Here is a 23,748-nt window from a genome sequence, read left to right on the forward strand (position 1 = left end):
GTTGAGACCCACTTGTATAAATTGATGCTGAAAGCTAAACCTCAAAATTAATTCTTATGTGGGATATTTCAATTCAAGTTTATTCATATTTTTACCCTTAACCCGCATTCACTTTCAATAAGTACATTGGAATAGTAGAGAAGTAGTTTATGCCATGTTGCAACACTAAAGATACTGACTGTTGAGTGAGGTATAAATCTAAAAGCAGCGCTGAAAAGAAACACCAATTTGACTCCTGGTCAGGGATGCCTGTTCTGCACTTCCCTGCCATTGTGGCCTTAACCCAGTTTTAACGAACTAACCTGGAGAACTCCAGTCCTTATACTCTCTCTGCCTATTCTTTCTTTGATTTCCAGTTAATTGTAAGAGAACAGAGCCACCAAAGAATTAATGAGTCATTTACACTTAACTTTGATATGAAAATTATCATTCGATGACTAGATGTTGGCATTTAGTATTTTCCTGAACCCCATTCAGGAAGATGGAAGAATGTTATCAAGTGTAGCATAAACCTGTTTCACATTTCCTTAAGGTATCCTTTAAAGATTCTTTTTAAGGCCGAGTGAGGTGGCTCATGCCTGTAATCCCAGCACTTTGGGAGGCCATGGTGGGTGTATCACCTGAGGTCAGGAGTTCGAGACCAGCTTGACCAACATGGTGAAACCCAGTCTCCACTAAAAAATACAAAAATTACTGGGCATGGTGGCAAGTGCCTGTAATCCCAGTTACTCAGGAAGCTGAGGCAGAAGAATCACTTGAACCCAGACGGCGGAGGTTGCAGTGAGCCGAGATTGTGCCATTGCATTCCAGCCTGGGTGACACAGCAAGACTCCATCTCAAAAAGTAAATACACAAGTAAAAAATAAAAGATTCTTTTTAAAACACGATTTTCAGTTCTATTCTAATCTCACCATGTGATTAATTATATAATATATATATTATTTAATATATTATATATATTAATTATATATAATATATATAATTAATATATATATAAAATATGTGGAATTTAACCTCCTTCCTTCAAATAAACCCTTCTACTTTTAACCAAAATGAATAATAAATGGCATCCATAAAGATTTGATAAAGACATCTTTTGTAATCATTGAAGGAATAAAGAGACGCTAGCCAATTATTTAGTGTTTTGGTAATGTAGCTTCAGATTTAATGACATAGCTTAATGAGTGGTGCTTGAAAAGTTTGATGGTTTCCTAGTGAGCTGAGTTACATGACTTCCCTGAAAACTGGAGTTTATATTGGATTTGCAGTCAGTTCCAGTTAAAGCAAAATATAGAACCAATTATAGATATGTCCATAATGGGAAATTTAATATGTTAGTGAGTTCTTAGTTTTATAGCTATATATGACCTGACTTTTAAAATAAATTAAAATAATCTTTCATACTCAACTATTATGAATAATATTATAATATAAATATAGCATCCATATACTCATTGAACACTCTGTGGAAGGCACCATGTTAAGTTCCTCATATACATTAAATTAGTGTATCCTTAAAGTTCCTCAAATGTTATTCCCTCAGCTATGGTGACACTGGGAAAGACCTACAACTTCTCTAAGTCTGAATCTCCTCAGGTGTGAAATGGGAATAACAGTAGTACCTTTATCATTTGGATGATTATGAAAGTTAAAGATTTTTAATAGTAGGGATAAGGTTAAGAGCAATGGTTCAGTATAGTATTTAATTGAAATAATAATATTAAATGTCTTCATGTAATTTCTAAGTATAATTATTATATTACAATAAGCCTTTTCTGAAAAATTATGTGAATATAAGCATGTTGTTTCATTACCACACATTATTATTTTGAAACAGTGTCCCTGTGGTAGGTTGTTTAGAAAAATACTTATAATAATTTCTTTTTTTTTTTTTTTTTTTTTTTTGAGATGGAGTCTTGCTCTTGTCACCCACGCTGGAGTGCAGTGGCACCATCTCGGCTCATTGCAACCTCCACCTCCCAGGTTCAAGCAATTCTCCTGTCTCAGCCTCCCAACTACAGGTGCACGCTGCCACACCGGGCTAATTTTTTGTATTTTAGTAGAGACGGGATTTCACTGTGTTGCCTGTGCTGGTCACAAACTCCTGAGCTCAGGCAATCTGCCCGCCTCAGCCTCCCAAAGTGCTGGGATTACAGGTATGAGTCACCATGCCTGGCAATAATTTCTTCTCATATTTATGCCTTTGGGAAATACCCTCTCACACTGACTCTGGGCTTAACCATGTAGCTTGCTTTGGCCAGTGGGAAAATAGCAAGTCTGACACAAACTGAGGAAAGAATTTTCCCAAGAGCAGCAAGAGAGGGCAAGCCCCAGGTGCTCATGCAAATGCTCTCTTGCTGCTCTTGGGAAAATTCTGACCACCTCCCTGATAATAAGCCCTGTCCAGCCTCTGGATGATAAGTGGGACATGCTGCCGTTACCTCAATTGTCTCTGCCAACAGGCAGCCAACTATTAGACACGTGACTGAGATTACCAGCCCCTAGCTGACTGCAGGAACCCAGACCCATCACAACAGGGCTGAGGCCAAATTGCTGACCCTCTGAATGATAAACAAATAAAATGATTGTTATTTTATGTCACTTAAATTTGGAGTGGTTTGTTACACAGCAAAAGCTAACTGATACTATTCCCATAGACAACATAAATAAGGATTTTAAAAATCATAATTCAGGATGTAGCTAATAGTCTAAATTTACATTTCCACATAAAAATTCTGGCTTACTTATACAATATTGTCAATAACATTATATAATAATTCAGCCAATAAAATGAAACCAGTTCTATTTGGTTTTATACTTAGTGGAAAACATTGGACAGTGATATGATATGGAAAGGTAGGATCTCCCTCTTCATAGAACAACAGTGCTAGCAAAGCTCTTATCTTTTGTACTAACTCTAATCAAGTAAATGATGGCATTTTTCGTGCTGTGTTTAGAGATTCTAAGGCCGTCTCTGATTTTGATAGGGGGTGGGAAGTATATACATGTCATACATTTGCAAGCCTTGCCATAGATTAGACGTACCTCTGGAATATTTTTGCCCATAAAAAAGTATTCACTATTTACTTTGCATTGTCCATCTCTCTACAGAGTTCACAGGTAAGACATATTTTTCATCTACTGGCAACTTTTTAAACAATTTTAATTCAAGTTGTGAAGCCATTATGGGAATACTGCATAATTGTTCTCATTGAGAAAGTAGGCTTTGTTTTTAAGAGTGCAGCCCTGTGACAATCTAATCCCAATAGCACAGCTAGGCAGGCCACTACAGTGGCCTTGTTCCCCCACCAAGTGGAAGTGTTATCACCACAAGAATTAACAGCCAGAAAGAAGGCTCATGATGAAGGCTGCTAATGTCTGTTAGTTCACTCAGACCACATTGCCTGGGGGATGCTTGCACTCTCAGCAGGATTGCCAGAGCCAAGGCAAGAAAATAAATGCACCAAAGAGGTGAAGAAACAAAATGAATCCTGACCTATCTACTTTAAACCGCGAGTTTCTTCCCTTTCCCCAGAACTCTTTAATTCCAATGTCTGTTCTAACCATCCAGTATTTGATTATTTTCTGTTACTATTATAAGCATCTTAACTAAAGCTACCACATATGAAACTTCTCTTGTGTTCTCTCATAGTTCAAAATAATCCCCTTCAGAATAGCTTTTATGGTAACTATTAAGTCTTCATTAGGTACAAAACACTATGGTAGCACTCTACATAAATTAACATAAAATCAAATCTTATAAAAATTCCAAAGTAGGTAGAATCCCCATTTCACAGATTTAGGAACTGAATCTTAAAGAGCTAGAGTCATTTGTCCAATGTTATACTGTAACTAGGTTGTGGAGCCTATTTTGAAGCCCAGATCTTTGTGACTGCAATGGTAACGTGCTTATCTGCTGTGCATCGCTGCCACCCAGCATTCAAATGCAGTTTCATGTGTGCATGATGTGGTCATTAAAGCCATAGGCTTGGATACAAACTCCCATATTGGCACCTTTAGTATAGTGATCTTAAGGAATGTTCTTAATCTCTGTGGGCTTCAGTTACCTCATTAGCAACATGCTTTCCACACAGAGTCCCAGAGAGATAAGGATGACTTTCTTAAAATAATATAATTAGAGAAGCGTTTACCAAACTGATTATCTACTAAAGTGGGGTGTAAGTGTAGAGGACAGCACTATATGTGGTGAAGGAGCCTGAGTGTGGTAGTATCAGGCTGTTACCACTCCTAGTGTAAAGGGAAAAGGGAGGGAGCATGAGAGATCCTGAGAATAAAGCCATGTTGAGAAGACCTGTGACTTCAGAGAAGGTCCCAACCAGACCCAGGCAACATCACAATGAAGGGGCCAGGAAATGATCAGCCCCTATTCCTCTCTCCTCCCTCCATCTGATCTCCTGGACTCCCAATAGCCAAACCCACACAAACCAGAGGGTAAGAGCCCCACTGTGGTAGTTCACATGGGCCCACCTCCTGCAACAGAGAGAAGGAGAAGGGCTGAGATCAGAATTACAGGAGCAAAAGGAAGGTATTGGGTCACATACTGGAATAAAAATACCTCTTTACAGAGTTTTAATAATGATTAAACAAGCTAATGAATATAAAACACAAGAAATTGCATCTAGTACTCAATAAATATTAGCTATTATTATTTTAATTAACTTATTCATATATTTGATAAAAGTTTATTGAGAACTTACTATGTTCTAGGCACTGTGGACATGAGCTCTGTCCAAAGGAAGCTTATAATACAGTCAGGTTCATATGAGTTAAACAAAGAGGAGAGATCTCAGAAGGAGCCTTCATCATCTCTACAGCTGTTTTTAAGGCATGTCTGGAAAGGTCAGGCAAACTAGTGTAATAAAGAGTTTTTTTTTTTTAATTTAATCTGTATTTTTTATAGAGGTGGGGGGTCTCGCTTTATTGCCCAGGCTGATCTCAAACTCCTGGCCTCAAGTAGTCCTCCCGCCTCAGCCTCCCAAAGTGCTGGGATCACAGGCGTGAGCCCCTGCATCTGGCCAGAGAGGTTTTATTTTTTAAGTGGCCCTTAGTATCTTGTTGGACAATGACACATTCTAATGGGAAAAGTAGCAGGCCCACAAAGGTTTAATCAGTAACAAAACTGCAGCTGTCAGAAGAAGGTGTGGTGTGGAGTACAGCATGGTGTTTGCCAGGACAATTTATCTTCTGGCCTAGCCTTCAAGAACTTTGGACTGAGTCCTGCAGTGACGAAGATGGGAAAGCTTTAAGGAAACAAAAGCTAAAAGCCTCATAGGTGCTGGAGGCTTAAGATCAACTGAAAATAGAGAGAGACATTCATCCCCGTTTTGCAGAGATAATCCACCATATTTCAGCTGTGGCAAATATGGTGCTGGAAAGTCCACAATAGGAGTGTAGTGGAGGCACGAGCCACAGAGCCTTGTTCCCCCACCAAGTAGAGGAGCAAAGGATGACAGTGAGGGACTCCATGGTACTCATCAATGTAGGACTGATAAAGAAACACACTGCCAAGGCTACATGGTGACCAGATGTGTTTGTGAGTGCCTGCTGATCTTCAGGGGAACTCCCAGAAATACGTAGGACATATAGGCTACTTCAAGAGTCTGGGGATGGTCTGATGAGCATGCAAGAGAATTATACAGAGAGAGTTTAGAGAAGAGAGTAAACAATCCACTTTGATTGCCAGAGGTCTGAGAAAACTGGCCTTGGGAATGTGCTGTTTATGCCATAAGCAACTGAAAATTTTCAAGGGGGAAATGATGAAGGGGAGCAATGAGCTTGATGAATATGCAGTGCCAAAGTGAAGTAAGAAGGAACCAAAGCAAGGGAAATTACTCAGGGTTTACTTTAACAGCTTGCTAATAGAAAATAAATGCACATGATGTCAGTTTTAGGTGTCAAACACTGTTATGAATAACACAGCTATCACAGCTACCATTTATTTAGCACTAGGCTCAATGAGGCATATGCTGTATATATAGCTTTTTCAGCAGCTCTGTGGAATAGATATTTTTATTTCTATTTTACACATAAAGACACTACAAATCAAGAGAGATGTGGGCCAAGCTCCACACATGTGGATGTTTTGAAGCTAAATCATGCTCTTAATCACTATAGGTCCAAAAATTCTGCTAAAAAATAATTGGCGAGAAATAAAAAAAAAAACTTTTAATGATGTCATTGCTTCAAGAGACCATGCACTCTGAATAAAAACATTTTTTTCAATGTGACAGTAGTTATAAAATTTGCCCTTATAATTCTCTTCATCACTGGAGGCTGTTAAGAACAACTCAGAAAAGAAAATGAAAACCCAAACACCATTCACATTAGCATGAGAAAGCAAATACACATATTTGAGAGAGACTGAGTTGAATTATGACCCCAAATTAGTAGGTTTCTGTGGACATGAGCATTGACAGGAGCATGCTGATGTCGCCATGAATGCTTAGGTGTGTTTCTCCTTCCCAGAGGAGAGAGAGTCTTCTCTAGGCCCAGAACATAGTAGGTGTGCAGTCAGTTTTCATAAGGGAATAAATGAAGAAATTAATAAGTGAATGATCTTTCAAGTTTAGAAGTAAATCGCTGAAAGGAATGCTAGCAGCCTTTTTTCCAGAATAAACATTCAAAATCCTTATCGACAGCATGTCAGCAGGTGAGGAAAAAATGTGTGGTTAAGAAAAACAATCTGCCCAAAATCCAAGGACCCAGAGGTCAGTGTGATAGCAATGGGGGGACACGGAAGGGGTGTGAGATGGTGTGGGCTACAGGAGGATCACAGACAAATATGTGTCCCAAATATGATTTAAATCATAGTGGGTCACAGGAAATAACACTGGGACACATATTTGTCTGTGATCTTCCTGTAGCCCACACCATCTCACACCCCTTCCCTGTCCCCCCATTGCTATCACACTGACCTCTGGGTCCTTGGATTTTGGGCAGATTGGTTTTCTTAACCACGCATTTTTCCCTCACCTGCTGACATGCTCACTCAGTGCTGAAAAACACAATCAGAACTATTTGATGCTGACTGTGTGCTCAGAAATAGTTCAAATCAAAGCTACGTTATCCACTAGGCACTGTAGTGCCACAGAGGCTATGAATTTTTCAAGAGCTAAATATGCATAAGAAAATGTGTTGGCTTTACCTGTTAAATTAATGTAATGTATAAATGTACAAATATAAAATGTAGCATTCTATCACATTATGTCAGTTTTTCTTCTTATTAAATTTAGTGGTTTTATATTGTTCAACTTATGGACCTATTTTTAGATGTAAAAAGAAAAAGAGAAATAATACCAACTAATAAATGTAGAGGGAATGATAACAGAATATCACCCTTTTGGATTCCCCAATGTAATAAACAATTCAGGCAAGGATCATCCATGAATGCTACAATCATTAGACAAAAGATTATTAGGATAACCTCAGTATATTTTTTCATATTTTTTCCAAAGTACCCACTTCTGCTACCCCCCACTGCCCATTACTTAATGATTGTAAAAGGAGAAAATGTACCTTTACAATGGAGAGAGCTAGGGTTACCATGCTTGGCAAGTAGTCAAGCCATTGGTCTCTGATACAACCTGCAATGAGCCTTGTCTACTGTGATACAATATGAAATTCACATCACTGTAATGTAGTATTCCAGAAATGTTGAAACTGAACTTAGTCAAGGATTTAGACCTAACTACAAGTTGATAAGATATATAAAGGAGATAGAGGCCATCACCACGAAGAAATAAACAAACCCAGAATGGAAGCATCTTAAAAGATTGAGCAAGTCAATGTCATGAAGAGAAAAATGGTTTTATATTAAAAGATAAAAAGAGTCATGCCAAGTATAATCCTAAAATGTCATTAATCCTGGTTCAAGAAATCAGCTGCAAAAGACATCTGAAAAATGGACTGGATATGAGAGATATTTAAAGAATTTTCATTAATTTTCTTAAGTGTAATAAAGGGACTATGATTATGTAGGAGATGCCCGCTGATGATTTAGGGATGATGCATTATGATACTTGCCAAGTTTCAAATATTTCAGCCAAAAAAGAAAAATATATTCATATTTGTTGGTATGGATAAATGTAATACAAATATGGCAAAATATAAACAACTGGTAAATCCAGGTGGAGGACATAAAGATGTAAATTGAACTATTTTATCAGTATATTTGTCAAAAAAATTTCATAATAAAAATTGGAGAAAACTTCCTTTGCTTATATGAAGCCTCTCCAAAACATTAATATTTATAAAAATGTTATTGCCTTGGAAAGAATGTATAAATTTGACTATTACTTCAAAAGGATTTCAATATAAGCCTAGTGATTTCTAAGATACCACAAGCAATGTAAGTTCAATAAGTTATTAATACTAATTTTAAAAGCACAGTCATAAAAATCTCAATACTTTACAGCATAAAAGGATATTTAATGTAGAACATGGGAGATTGAACCTATAAACAAAGTTTCCTATGTCCTGTGATTTTCTTAAAATGCTTCTGGTTCAAGTTGGACTTGATTCTGCAGCACCACTTCCAACCAATTGAAGCCTGTCACACTTCTGTCCTTTGGATTTCTAAGATATTAATATCATATCTACTACTAGTACTTATAATGTCTATATGCTAGGAACTGTGAAAAGTTCTCTACAAGCATCATCTCACCTAAACCTCATAAAACCTCTGTGAGTTCAATACAGCTGTTGTGCCATTTTACAGGGAAGAAAAACTGTGGCTTCAAGTGTAATCAAGTTGCCCAACATCACACAGATAGTCCACAGTAGAGCTAGTATGAAGGTCTGCATCTATCTGACCCTAGGGCAACTACGCATTGCCACTGTAGGGCAGAGAGTCAAAGGTACCTGGTGTGTTCATAACATATGGAAACTACTAATAGTTGGAATTCTCAGGTAAGAAGGAGAGTCTGTGGTCAGGGAGAAAGATGGACATTTTGGAGCTGGGATCTTTTCATCATGCCACTTGATTCGTACCTTGGGACGCACTGACACTTCACAACAGAAAGCTGGCCCAAATCAAAAATAGCACAGAGGAAAATGCAATCTAAATTTAGAGCTCTTCAAAAGCATCCCATTTTGTGAGTGTTGAAGGAGGAGTTGTTCCCAAAAGAAATGACCAACATTCTATGAACATACGTATGGCACTAATCTTGTCATTTCCCTGTTCATGTTACTTAGCGAATTATTATAGCCTGTAGAAAAACAAAAATTTAAGTAGAATTGCCAGAAAGTTTGGAATCAATGGAGACAAGCTGTGGCCAAGAGCCTGCCAGAGTTTTTTTCTGATGCCATCGCTATTGGCACTGGCATTGGCATCCCCTGGACACTGGATGCTTGGCTACTGGGTTCCTCTATAGCTGGCCATTCAGCCATATGCCACTGGACTCTCAATTCTGCTGCAATCACTGTCTCTTGGGCCTTTGCCTTGGTTAGTCAAGAATTCCAAGTCTCAGTGGAAACATTAAATTATGATCCCAATTTCTATCTGCTAGGGAACAGGGAGCAGGTTCATCTGTTTAAACGTGGTTTGTGGGTGTATTAGTCAGGGTTCTTTAAAGAAATAGAACCAATAGGAGATTGTGTGTGTGTGTGTGTGTGCGTGTGTGTGCATGTGCGTGTGTAGATTTATTACAAGGAGTTGGCTCATGCCGTTATGAAAGGTGAGAAGTCCCAAGCTTGGCAGTCCCCAAGCTAGAGATCCAGGAGAGTCAGTGGTACTGCTCTGTCTGAGTCTGAAGGCCTGGGAACCAGGATAGCTAAGGGTGTAAGGTCCAGTTCCAGGGAAGAAGACTGATCTCTCAACTCAAGCAGTCAGTCAGAAGGAGTTCCCTCTTACTCAGCCCTTTTTGTTCTATTCAGGTCTACACTTGATTAGATTAAGCCCACCCACATTAAGGAGGGCAAATTGCTTCATTTCATTCATTCTACTAATTCAAATGCTATTCTCAGCTAAAAACATCCTCACAGACACACCCAGAATAATGTTTGACCAAATGTCTGGGCACTCCATGGCCCAATCAAGTTGACGTAACCCTCATAGTAGACCTAGAGTTATTTATTTTTTATTACTTGTCAAAATTTTCTGTTCATCCACATAGACTTTATGCATCCTTGCTTTTTTTTAAATTTTGCCAGAAAAGTTCTTTAATTGTGTACACTCAGGAGTGTGTGTGTGATTTTGTGTGTGATTCTTTTGTTTGCTAGATGGGGTAAGGGGTGGAAGTGTCAGTTCCATCTTCTCCACCCATCAAATGTCCCAATCTGGCTACTAGATCTCCAAACTTTATGGCTATAACTGGGACGAGCATCTGAGTGGAACTCTAAGACTTCCCACCTGCTCACCACTCTGCCTTTGATTTCTCTGTTTTTACTGGGATCGAAGGAGTTTTCTGTATTTTGAGTTCAGACAGGTCTGTGTTGAAACTTTAACAACCGTTACCTTTTATCTAGCATATTCTTTGTATTAGAACTTAGGTGCCTCATAATTGGATTTTGTTGCTAGAAATCTTCACCTTATATTTTAAAAACTTTTTGTATATTTAAGGCAAATATTAGTGATACTTAATTTAAATAAAGTAAAATATTTACTTTTAAAATAAACTTATTTTTAAAAACAAACTAATCATCAAAACAGGTGTTACTTAGACATGACAAATACAGAAGACTAACAGATAAGGGGGAAACACCTATCTAGTACACTGGCTGAAACACAGCAAACCCACAGTATTTGATGAATGAGAAAAGAACAAAAAATACTACTCGCTTATCAAAAGTTTTTCTTTCTTCATCAATTGTATATGCCTTAAGACCAGTGCTATCTAACAGAAGAATTTTCTGTAATGTTAGAAAAGTTCTTCTGTGCTGTCCAAGATGGTAACTACCAACTCAGCCGTATGTGACAGTTGAGCATTGGAAATGTACCTACCGTTACTGAGGAACTAAATTCTTAATACTATTTAATTAGCTTAAATTTAAATGTATATAGCCACATGTTACTAGCGGCTACCATACTGGACAGCGTAGTTCTAGAAGATCACATTTCCACCTACACATTAAATCACCTAAAGAGCTTTAAAATATGTCAAAGCCCAGACCCCATTCTAGATCTATTAAATCAGCACCTCAAGCTGCTGTAGCCCAGGCACTGGGCTTTTTAATTGTTGTTGCTTTTGTTTACCTTTTAATTATGGGAAGTTTACTTTAAGTTGCCTTTTTTATTTAAAAAAATAAACAAATAAGAAAAATATTGTCTACTAGGTATAGAATCCAGTCTTATCTCCTTGGTAAAATCCATGGAAAATCTGATTTCTTACTCAAGAACTATGCCCTTGTGATAAATCAATTGGCTAGATTAAACATATTTCCAAATGAACTTCTTATGACTTCAGTTTTTTCACTTGACCAATTTGAATACTGATGGTTTTGCTTCTTCTAGGTCATTTAACTCTCACACATCCTCCGTGAGATAGGCAGAGCAGAACAAAATATCATTCTATGGAGAAAGATTCATGTGGCGGGTAAGGGGCAAAATTAAGCCAGGCCTTCTGGTGCCTAGTACAGTGTTATTTTTATTCCACAGTGAGGCAAACAGCTATTAAAGCAAAATAAATTAATACAGTGTTAAGGCTGGAAGTTCTTTCCTTTCTTTTGTTTACATTTACCATTCTAAATATGGAGACTGGAAAACACATTTCCAAATCTATTTAAGGGTAATGTTTTATAAATAGAACACTGTTGTCTAATGTTATATGTTTAGTTAAACTTGATTTTACTCAGTCAAGAGTAGGAAAACCTGCATCTATCAAAAAGTAAACAGGTATACATTTTCTGGAATGCAATTTGAAAATGTGTATCAAAAGCTATAAACATGGTCATTCCCTTTGACCCAGTCATCCTGGGTCTTGAAACCTGTCATAAGATGCAACCAGAGATCAATTAGTAAAATAGTATATAAAGTTAATGATTTCATTATAGAGTTGTCCAAAGTCTTAGAAGCATAGTTATGTTCAACAATAGGAAAAGAATCAAATACATGATAATGTATCCTCACAATAAAATATTATTCTGTAATTCAAAAAATCTCATGTTTTAATACCAACTAATGACACTAGAAATTGTTCATATTGTTAAATGTTAAAAAGATATAAAATTTTATATAGTACAACAGCACACATGCATGTAGAATTTAAAAAGACCAAAAGCAAAGTTTTAGAGCAACAGAATTTCTTCATCCATTTTTAGTAGGTATAAGTTAAAATAACAACTTTAAAAATAGTTTGATATTTTGAGAAAAACATGAGCATACTCTTTCATCCAGTAATTCCACCACTACGTATGCCCTGTAGAGTTTTGCTTTTTAAACTGAGTTTTGATGAATGGATTTTGAATATCAATTTAGTATGTAGCAAGCAGCATTATTTTTTAATAAATCAGTGTGCATAAAAACATACTAAGGGATATATTCTCGTGAATTATTTGTTTCAGTTATCCACACACATGTGTTTCAGCGTTGTGACATAAAATGTATTACTTTTGGCCATGATTAAAAGAGTTTTTAAGCCATTGAAACTCTTGTACATAGTAAGCAGACAAGTATGGAATGTTCATAATGACTCAAAACAAACTTCAAATTCCACTAATAGTGGAAGAGTTTATAGAACATTTAGTATGTTTGTCCCCCAACTCGCTAAATACCAATAAAGACAATAATTGTAACAACAACAATGACAAACGTCCCCATACATTTTCAAACACTCCTCTGGGGAAAGGGGATGTTACCATCCTCTTTTGACAATTCCAGGCTAATACTTTGTAAGCACTCAGTTATTATTTGTTGAATAAATGATTAATACAAAGATAAATAAAATAGCTTGTGCCTGTGCTGATAAGAACTACTGGTTTTATGTCCAAGAATTGGTGGGTTCTTGGTCTCACTGACTTTAAGAATGAAGCCGCGGACCCTTGCGGTGAGTGTTGCAGTTCTTAAAGACGGTGTGTCCAGAGTTTGTTCTTTTTGATGTTCAGACGTGTGGAGAGTTTCTTCCTTCTGGTGGGTTCGTGGTCTCGCTGACTTCAAGAGTGAAGCTGCAAATCCTCGCGGTGAGTGTTATAGTTCATAAAGGCGGCCTGTCCAGAGTTGTTCGTTCCTCCCCATGGGTTAGTGGTCTCGTTGGCTTCAGGAGTGAAGCTGCAGACCTTAGTGGTGAGTGTTACAGCTCATAAAGGCGGGTGCAGACACAAACAGTGAGCAGCAGCAAGATTCATTGCGAACAGCAAAAGAACAAACCTCCCACAGCAGGGAAGGGGACCCGAGCCAATTGCTGCTGAGGCGGGTGGCCTGCTTTTATTCCCTTATTTGGTCCTACCCACATCCTGCTGATTGGTCCACTTTACAGTGAGCTGATTGGTCCATTTTACAGAGTGCTGATTGGTCCGTTTTGACAGAGTGCTGATTGCTGTGTTTACAAACCTTTGGCTAGACACAGAGTGTTGATTGGTGCATTTACAGTCCTTTAGCTAGACAGAAAAGTTCTCTAAGTCCCCTACCTGATTAGCTAGACATAGAGCCCAGATTGGTGTGTTTACAAACCTTTAGCTAGACGCAGAATGCTGATTGGTGCGTTTGCAATCCTTTAGTTAGACAGAAAAGTTCTCAAAGTCCCCACCCGACCCAGAAGCCCAGCCGGGTTCACCTCTCAGTTTCTAATGGTTAATAGGATTGAATTAGGCTAAAGCGTAATTGGACCCTGAGTTTTACAATGAAAGTTATGGCATTATTTGTTTAATTTCTGAAGACTTCTTTATTCAACCATCTTTTCAGTTGTTTTTCAGAAAATATTTATTGAGCGTTCACCATGGATTAGCTCTTGCCTCAAGAAGTTTACAATTCTACAGAAAAGCTATTAACTGAGGAGCACATGTATGGTAGGATTTTCCTCTTCTGCATATAGTAGATAGTGCTCTTCACATACTACTGTATCCCCAGCCTCATTTCATCCTTTCCAGTGGCTCATGTAGAAGAAGAAATCAGAGGACCTAACTTTTCCAAGGTCTACAGGTAGGAAATCAATGCAAGCTAAGCGGTTTAAAACATCTCATTTTTCTGATCCAATATGGCGGCGCCCGGTGGTGATGTGAATTGTGAGGAGTTTCCTAAGTTCCAGGAATTATTACTCAAGGTGATGAGGAAAATTGATGACAGAATAGTACATGAGTTAAACACTATGGTTCCCACAGCTTCCTTTGCAGGGAAAAATTGATGCCAGCCAAACCTATAAACAATTTTATGAGTCTTTGATGGCAGCTCATGCCAATAGGGAAAGAGCCATAAAAAAATTGTATAGTCCAGACCTCAGCAGTAGTAAAAAACTTCCAAGAAGAGAAAGATAAAAATTTGGATGATTTAACATTATTAAAGCAACTTAGAAAAGAGCAGAAAAAGTTGAAATGCAGTCAGAACTGAATGTTGAAGAGTGGTAAATGAAAGGAGCTGGAAGGTGTTTAATGAATACTGCCAAATTCACTTCAAGCCTCCAAAGAATGAAGAAAGCGATACTTTTTTTTTTAAAAGGACTGGATCATCTCATAGGAGCTAAGCATGACACATATCAATAAGACAAGCTTCCTGGGATGATTTCTGAGCCAACAGCCCAAGACCTTTTGTTGATTTCAGCCCCACTTAGTCAAGACCTCAAGTATAAATAATTGTGATAATTATGGAGAAATCAACTGCTATTTTATACTGATTCTTTAAAAGATTGTTTGTAACTATTAAAATAATTTTCTGACTCAGTGTACATTTTTAAAAATCTCATCTTTCTCAAATAATCAGAAAATTATATTTCTCAAATTCCTTTCATACCTATATACACTAAAGCAGCATAGATTCAGAAATAGCACAACTGTAATTTTGGATGGGCAAATTACTGGGTATGTACTAAAGAAATGAAATAACAAAATCAATGAAGGTCATTCATAGCTCTTGACTGTGATGTGGTGATCATCTAAATAGCCTGACTCTAGGTTATATTGAAGGATAAATATCAATAAGGCAAATACAACACATGAACTGCATTTTAAAATTCCACCCCTTAGCAAAGGAATCTCTTTACCCTCCCTCCCATACCCTCTCCCATATGTATAAGAACACAGTCACACAATTAAATTTTGGGTGTTATTCTCCTTAAAGTGTACTTCAAGTAATTACAAAGCAACAGAAAAAAAAAGTTTATCCTACTGAACATTAAGCCACAAGCTGTTGCAGAATTATGAACAATTTATTTCAATAGTAAAGCAAGAATACATACTTGGAACTTCATGGAAGTCCATACTACCCCAGATTCACTCGACATTCAACAAATTTTTTCACTGAGCTTCTCCCTGTTTGGGGCTCCTAATACTCAGACCTCATGAGTAAGGATGCAGAATCCTGAGCAGGAAACTTTCAAATCTTGCACCTGGGGCTACACTAGCTCAGTGTCCCTGGCTCAAAGTTCTGAAACTAGAAGTGATTAAGCATGAAATAGCTCTGTACTGGATACTGGATACTGGAGTATCTTACTTTTCTTTTATAAATGACTGTTTATCCACATGAGGTAAAAGTCACTATTTCATAAACAGTTGATAAAGAAAATCTAACTTGAACTGGTTTAAGCAGAAGAGGGAATCTTCTGAAAAGTCCACAAACAAATAAATTTGACTTCTGACTTGACAGCGTTCAGGGACTCAAAAGACGTCTCTGGCTCCCTGTGTCTAACATGTCAACCCTGTTGGCTTCTTAGCTGCTACACGGTGAGCAAGATGTCTGCCCACAGTGCACTTCTTACATTTTCCCCTACACAATGAAAGTTCTGGACCTGACTCTCATTGGCCTATATTGGGCTACGGGCCAGAGGAATGCCATTTCTGATTAGCCAGTCTGAATCACATGTTCATCCCTGGATTCAGGGATAGAGTCAACTCTATTTAGGCTGAGAGTAGCAGAAAGGGTGGTTCTCCCAGAAGTTCAGATTAGCATTAACTAAAAGAAAGGAAAATACATACTAGGTAGCAAAAAAGAGCACATGTTCACTACAGATGACAAGTGTAGGTCTCCCAGGCAATAAGAATTTCCATTTGTAAATGAGGTACTGCAGAGAAAGAGGTGTGGATTTGACGTCAAAATTTCTTAATTCTAATGTTAGTTAGTTCAACTGGTTTTAGCTACATGACAGGGGTCTTGTAAGAATTAAATGAGTATTTAGTGAAAGTGTTTCATTAACATTTGAATATTAATTTATGGTTAAATACTATCATTATTACCAAGAAGCTAAGAATGTGTCCTTTGGAACGGTATTTTTCAAATATCTGAGTTCCATCAAAGCAACTCTATCAAAGCAAAGTAACAAATATATGAACATAATAAAGTAGTTGTAGTAGATATTGTATGTTGCCCACCTCCCTTTCGCCTGACTGACAGAACCCCACTTTAATTAAAAAAACCCACTCCCCTCCATAGTGTCATGTGCTTCATTAAGCTACAATGGCAATGCCATCTTGTGGTGTTGCCATCCACTAGATCCTTGGAGTCTTCTGATCCAGCCAATAGACATGATTCCAGAAAGTAAGAAAAAACACACTCTTAAGTGCCTTCCCTCAGAAGTAACATACGTCAATTTTGCTCATATTTCATTGGCCAGAACTGCACATAAACTTGATCAAGATGAAAGAAGTGGTGGAAAATGTAGCCCCTGTCTGGACAACTACTTCAAAAAGACAAGTCTATTCCATGGAAGGTGGAACACACAGCCAGCCATGTCTACTGCTACAGCCATGTTAAATGAAATGGCCGTCAATACTGACACAAACTCTTGTCAAGGGAAAGGAAAGAAGGTGGAAATTCTTTAAGTCAAGACCATCAATTTTCTAGAGCTTCTATAGCAAATTATCACAAACTTAGTGGCTTAAAAACAACAGAAATTAATACCCTCTCAGTTTTGGAGGCTAGAAGTCTAAAATCAATGTGTTGGCAGGGCTATTCTCTTTCTGAAGGCTCCAGAGGAGACTCCTACCTTGCCTCTTCCAGGTTTTGATGGTTTCGAGTCTTGCTTGGCTTATAACTATACAACCCCAGTCTCTGCCTCCAGATTCAGATGGTCTTCTCTTTGTGTCTTCTTTCCTTCTTCTCTGTGTCTGTGTCTTCTAAAGACACTTTTCATTGAACATTTTGCATTTCACATTCATTAAGGCCTACCCTAGTCTAGGATGATCTAATTTGAAGATCCTTACCTTAATTACATCCTCAAATATGGTTTTTCTAAGTAAAGTTAGATTCATAAATTATGAGTGAACACACTTTTTTCCACCCAGGAAAAAAAAAATGGGAGGGGAAAGGGGGGCACTATTCAAGCCACTACATGTTTTTTGAGAGCCCTAGAATGGGTTAGGTTTAAGTGTATATTCTTCATCTTGGCTAAATAGGATGAGTTCACACAGTCTTATGTAACTGAGATGCTAAAAAAAACTAATTCTTTACGTGAAAAGGTAAAATTATTTTGTACAAGAGCAATAGACATCATTGCTAGAGAACTATCTGCATATGGGAATTGATAACAATTATCAATGCTACTTGTTCTGGCTTTTATTAATTTATTATACTTATTTATGTATGAGACGCAGTGATAAAATATGCAAATAATTGAGATAGACCTGGATTCAGTTATTAGCTCAGATACTTCATAGATAAGTGATCTTGGGAAAGTTACTTAACCTCCTTAAGCCTTTGCTTTCTCATATACAACAGGGATGGTTGAATTGTATCACACAAGATGTGACATGTCATCAGTCGTAACAAATGTACCACCGTGGTGCAGGATGTTGATCTTGGGAGAGGTTGAACATATGTGGAAATGGGGGTATTTGGAAACTCTTCATACTTTCTGATGAACTTTGCATAAACTTAAAAGTGCTCTAAAAGCCAAAGTTTATGAATTTTTAAAAATCACAGTGAATTGCAGTGCATGATATACACAAAGTTTATACACACAAAATATGCAATATTTAATCAGACCTGTTCACTGCCTATATAAATCATATCTTTCCTTTAAGTTCCATCTCAACACTTACCCTCTAGAAACCCCTTTTGATTCTCCCTTCCTATGTAGATCTTTCCTGTACCTGAAATCCCATATGTGTAACCCATAGGAAAAACAAATAATGTGTCCTCCAAAGATCTACTATTATTTCAGGTTTTCACATAAAATGTCTTCAAAACTATAAGCTTTTCTTTGAAGAACGGGACCATATTTTTCCGATGTTCTTGGTCTTTTTTTAGAAGCTTGATGTTTGCTTAATAAATGAGGAATAACTAACCCCTAAAGTAAAAAAAAAAATTAATACAGTGTATCCAAACTATTTAAACTCATGTGAAAAGAATCTTCCCCTTGAAAATAATGTCAGAATTAATCTTTAGATTTCTCACCATGCAAAATGTAAATACTGCAGCATCTGCGTGTTTGTTGATAGTGTTTTATGCTTACATAAATATTTATATACACAATTTAAATCTAAGGTTCCCCTTCCCACCCCACATCTTATTTTCTGTACCAAATGATCAGTGTGTGGGATTAAATTTTCTAGGAGTAGCACACAGCTGTTAGGTGCCACAAATATATTAAGCTACAAAAGTTTATTTGAAGGCATTTCTGAAAAAGGCTCACCACCTCATCTGTGATAAGTCTCAGAGCCTTTCATTCATTATAATTAGGTTCAACAGCCAAATAAAACTACTACCTTTAAGCCTGACAATTGAAGGTCATGTTCAAAGTTGGAGAGAGGACACAGTGGAACATATGAGAAGGAGTTTCTATAAAAACTTTCCCTTACTCTGTGGTGTTTTAACACATGTAGTCCATGGTTTGCTGAGTTATTTGTTTTAGTCCTACAAATGAAGAAAATAAAAATCCATTCCAGGTTGGGAGAATCTCACATTAGGAAAAACAATGAGCATTTTAAAATTAAAAATAATTATAACCATCAGACTTTATTGAATACCCACAAGTAGGGTAGTTTTGAAATATTAGTAGGCAGTAGACAGGCTTCTCTTTGAGAGTTCAAATCTTCATTACATTAAAGATATTAGCCAGGCACAATGGCTCATGCCTGTAATCCCAACACTTTGGGAGGCTGAGGTGGGAGGATTGCTTGAGGGCAGGAGTTCAAGATCAGCCTGCTCAACATAGTGAGACCTCATCTCTATTAAACAAACAAAATGACATTAAAACATACAACTCTGGCCAGGCGCAGTGGCTCACACCTGTAATCCCAGCACTTTGGGAGGCCGAGGTGGGTCGATCATGCGTTCAGGAGATTGAGAGCATCCTGGCTAACATGGTGAAACCCTGTTTCTACTAAAAATACAAAAAATTAGCCAGATGTGGTGGTGGGCGCCTGTGGTCCCAGCTACTTGGGAGGCTGAGGCAGGAGAATGGCATGAACCCAGGAGGCAAAGCTTGCAGTGAGCTGAGATCACGCCACTGCACTCCAGTCTGGGAGACAGAGCGAGACTCTGTCCCCACCCCCCACCCCCCCCCCCACCAAAAAAATACAACTCTCAATAAATCCAAATTTTGAATTTCAAAAGGGATTTTATAATTTTTAGTAACACACTTATTTATTCTAGGTAAGCCCATGGAAATCTTGTAGGCTGTGAGCACTCAGCTTATATCACTAAATGAATAAATGCCTTGTTTGCATCAGGTGATTTGCCAGCATTGTCTCTTTACAATACCCTTTAAGGTAGAAATTATTTTTCCCTTTTACAAATGAAGAAACTGAGCTGGAAGAGCCTAAGGAGCATTCCTAGGATCATGAGAGCAGTAAAGAGCGGAGTCAAGGTTCAAATGTAACTTAGTCTAGCCTCTGTGCCCAGACTCTTTCCCGCCATCCTCTGCCCATCCAAATAATTTGGGTCTTGACATACCTCCTTAACCTGTATTGGATGAAAAACAATTTAATCAATATTTATTGTCTATAACTCAACAGTAAATTAATTGTCTGCCTTGGGACCAGTATGACTCATACACAGGTATATAACTTCTGACACAGGTGTCACATTTTTTCCTAACTGCAACTGCAAACAACATGAGGGCACCTCCACCCTTACTCTCCCTCCCCAGCATGTGGCCTGTATGCCATGTATATGGGAGGCATAATAACATTGTCAAGGAACACACAATTTTCACTAACAATCAATGTCAAGTCCCTATGTGAAAATCAAATGGAGTCCAGGTTTTCTGTAAATGTAATTCTACTGAGTTAAAACCAAAATTGTTATATGACAAATTATTGTATGTATCATGTTAAACTGTATAAATATAAATCTGGTTCTATAGAAGTTATCAAAACAGACTACTCTTTCTTCCCTTGAAGCTTGGGTAGAAGGGACCAACCTCATTAGAAACTAAAGAAAAATTGTATTTGAACATAGAGGGATAGGAGAAAGAAGAATGTTTTTCTGAGGAAGAGGATAATCATCTGGCAGGTGGGAAAATATTAATTTAAAGAGACTATGTCCCTAAAATATTCTTACATAGGGACAAATGTAGAGTCTATTTCTCCTTTAATTTTTTTTATTTTGACATAACTTCAGATTTAACGTGAAATTGCAGGAATAGTACAAAAAATTCCTAAATCCCTTACCCGGATTAGCCAAGTGTTAACATTTTACCATATTTGCTTTTACTTTCTCTCTCTCTCTCTCTCTCTCTCTCTCTCTCTGTGTGTGTGCGTATATATGTATATGTATATATGTATACATGTGTGTATATATGTATGTGTATATATCTACATGTATATATATGCACATGTATATATATATATGTATATATACACACACACACACATAACACTTTTCCCCTTGATTCTGAGGTTAAGTATGAACATGATATTCCTTCATGCCTAAATGTATCAGTGCATTTCCTAAAAGTGTGAGCATTCTTAGATAACCACAATATAATTTTCACAGCTAGGAAATTAATATTGAAGCAATACCATTATCTAAACAACAAACTTTACTCAGACTTTGCCAATTGTCCCAATTAAATCCTTACAGGAAAAAAAAGTCCCAGATCAATTATTGTATTTGCTTATATGGTCTTAACCTGGAACTGTTTCTTGGTCTTTTTTTGTGTGTTTTATGACATTGACATTTTTAAGAGTACAAGTGGACAATCTGGCCTTGTCTGATATTTCTTCATGATTTGATTCAGTTTTGCACGATGGGCAGGACTCAAGGATGTCATGTTTTTCTCAATGCATCATATAAGAAGGCATTTGATGCCAATTTTCCCCATTAATGGTGATGTTTACTCTGATAGGTATTAAGGTAATGATTGTGAGGTGTCTCTAGTAAAAAGTTACTATTTTTGCTTTGTAATTAATTGGGGTCTTGTGGGGAAATATAATGTCATTTTTAAAATATTATTTTAATTCTAGTATTATAAAGCAAGTATTTTTTGATCTTATTAGCATCATATAAGCTACCCATAGTCCTGAATTTTCAAGAGGCTAAAAAAGTTCTATCTGGAACACTCATGTGTTTTGAATGAGACGAATTACAGTGTGTATATTCTATCCAATACATGGACTTTTCTACATATTTGGAGGAAAAAAAATGGTCTCATGGTTATAGGTTAATAGTTGTTTGATAAAACATAAAACATTGCCCCTTTTATAATCATTCTTATTGTTCTTGAAACGAGGACCTTATTCACCCAAAACAGTTTAGTTGACAACTAATTTTAATTTAATGTAAGGCAAGATTTGTTAATATTTTCTAAGAAATGTTTATTTTGAAAAGGTGTCCATTGGCACATCTTCTCCTAAAGGCTTAAATATAATCTGATTGTTGGGAGATAAATTCAGGATTGCAGATAGTTCATAATTATTGTGGCCTTCAGTTGGATGAAGTAGCAAAATATTTGTCTTCAGATAGACCTTTCAGGAATCTTGTTACCTAATAAATACATGTATGAGATCACCCTGGCTGCTCTAAGGAAAATGGGTTAGAGAGGGAGAAGTGTTGGAAACAAGGAGACCACACAGGAGACTGTTCAATAATCTAATGAAGAGATTACAATTACACCAACTCAAGATATAAATCAGAGGCTGGATCAATAGGAACTCATGATCATGTGGATACAGGGAGTAAGATACACAGAGATATCAGGACAACTGTCTGGATTAAATTTGAACAACAGTGTGAGTGTGGAAAAGGTGACAGTTACTAAGAAGGGAAGACTAGGGAGGTAAGAGGAGTTTTGCACATGTTGCTTTTGAGATGTCATTGAGGTATCCCAGTGGACATAACCAGGAGGTCTTTGGACGTACAAGGCTGGAGCACGGAAGAGACATTAAGGTGGAACTATTGTGCTTAGTGCTTCATTTATTAAGATTAATCTAGTACCATTTTTCGATTAGCTTCCATCAAATGTGATTTTGTTTAAACTCAAAACCACCATCTGAAACTGATGAAGTAAGCATTAACCAGTTTTATAGCGAGTTTGTACTCTTGTGATGGCAGAGCCAAATCAAGCAATAATAATACGTTTAGTTAGGCACTGTGCAAGCACTTTAAGTACACTCTCTCATTTAAATCAAATTTTTAAAGTAAAGAAAGGGATCCTGTACTCACCATAGTAAAATACCACATGACTTTTCCGTCATGAAAAATCTATTGACCTTTCTGTCCATGCACCAGCTTCTTTCTCTGAAAATAATCTACGTCCACACCCCATGCTCTCCTCCTCACCACTTCAAGCTTCCTTTTCCTGCCCTCTATCCATGTTGGTAAACATGGCCCAGTTTGCTGTCCAGAATTGATTGTTCAGGGAAAGGGAGGAAGGAACCAAGCCAAAGTGGGACCAAAGTTTTTCTCCAGAGATTTATGGTCAGAGTCAAAGATTCCAACTCAGTCTAGGTGCTCTCCGAAACCGAGGAACATAAACCTAGGAAAGGGTTGCGTGTCTTTGTTCTACACTGTGGGCAAAGAATATCATAAAGAACTGCTCAGCAAGAGAGGCCACAAGAAGCTGATCCAAAGGGATCAGTGAGGACGAGATTCCGGGGGTTCTGACTCCTGAGGGAAAGTCATATTTCCATCCTCTGACCCACACAGTAGCCCAGTATCCTTACCTTGCTCGATTGGAGCCAAGTTTCTGTTACTTGCACTTGCCAAGGCTGATCTGGCTACTCTACTGCTGAGTGCCCAATCTGCCAGCGGCAGAAATCCACACTGAGTCCTCAATGTGGTACCATTCCCTAGGTTGATCAGCCAACTTCCTGATGGCAAGTGGATTACACTGGAGCGTTAATTTTATGGAAAGGGCAGTGTTTTGTTCTCACTGGAATAAACGTTTAATCTGGAGTTGGATTTGCCTTCTCTGCTTCTTCCAAAACTACCATCCATAACCTTATCCATCATCATAGTATTTCACACAGCATTGCTTCTGATCAAGGAAATCACTTCACAGTTAATGAAGTGCAGCAATGGGCCCAGGCCTATAGGATTCACTGGTTTCACCAGGTTCCCCACCATCCTGAAGCAGCTAGCCTAATAGAATAGTGGAATACTTTGGCCAGACGTGGTGGCTCACACCTGTAATCCCAGCACTTTGGGAGGCTGAGGCGGGCGGATCACAAGGTCAGGAGATCAAGACCATCCTGGCTAACACAGTG

General features: G+C 37.7%; 1 pseudogene; it reads left to right on the forward strand.

The window, feature by feature from the left end:
* Positions 1-14,147: 14,147 nt before the first annotated feature.
* Positions 14,148-14,630, forward strand: LOC129045058 (protein MIX23-like; annotated as a pseudogene).
* The last annotated feature ends 9,118 nt before the right edge of the window (positions 14,631-23,748 follow it).

Source organism: Pongo pygmaeus, chromosome 8 (genome assembly GCF_028885625.2).
Source record: "Pongo pygmaeus isolate AG05252 chromosome 8, NHGRI_mPonPyg2-v2.0_pri, whole genome shotgun sequence".
Lineage (NCBI taxonomy): Eukaryota > Metazoa > Chordata > Mammalia > Primates > Hominidae > Pongo > Pongo pygmaeus.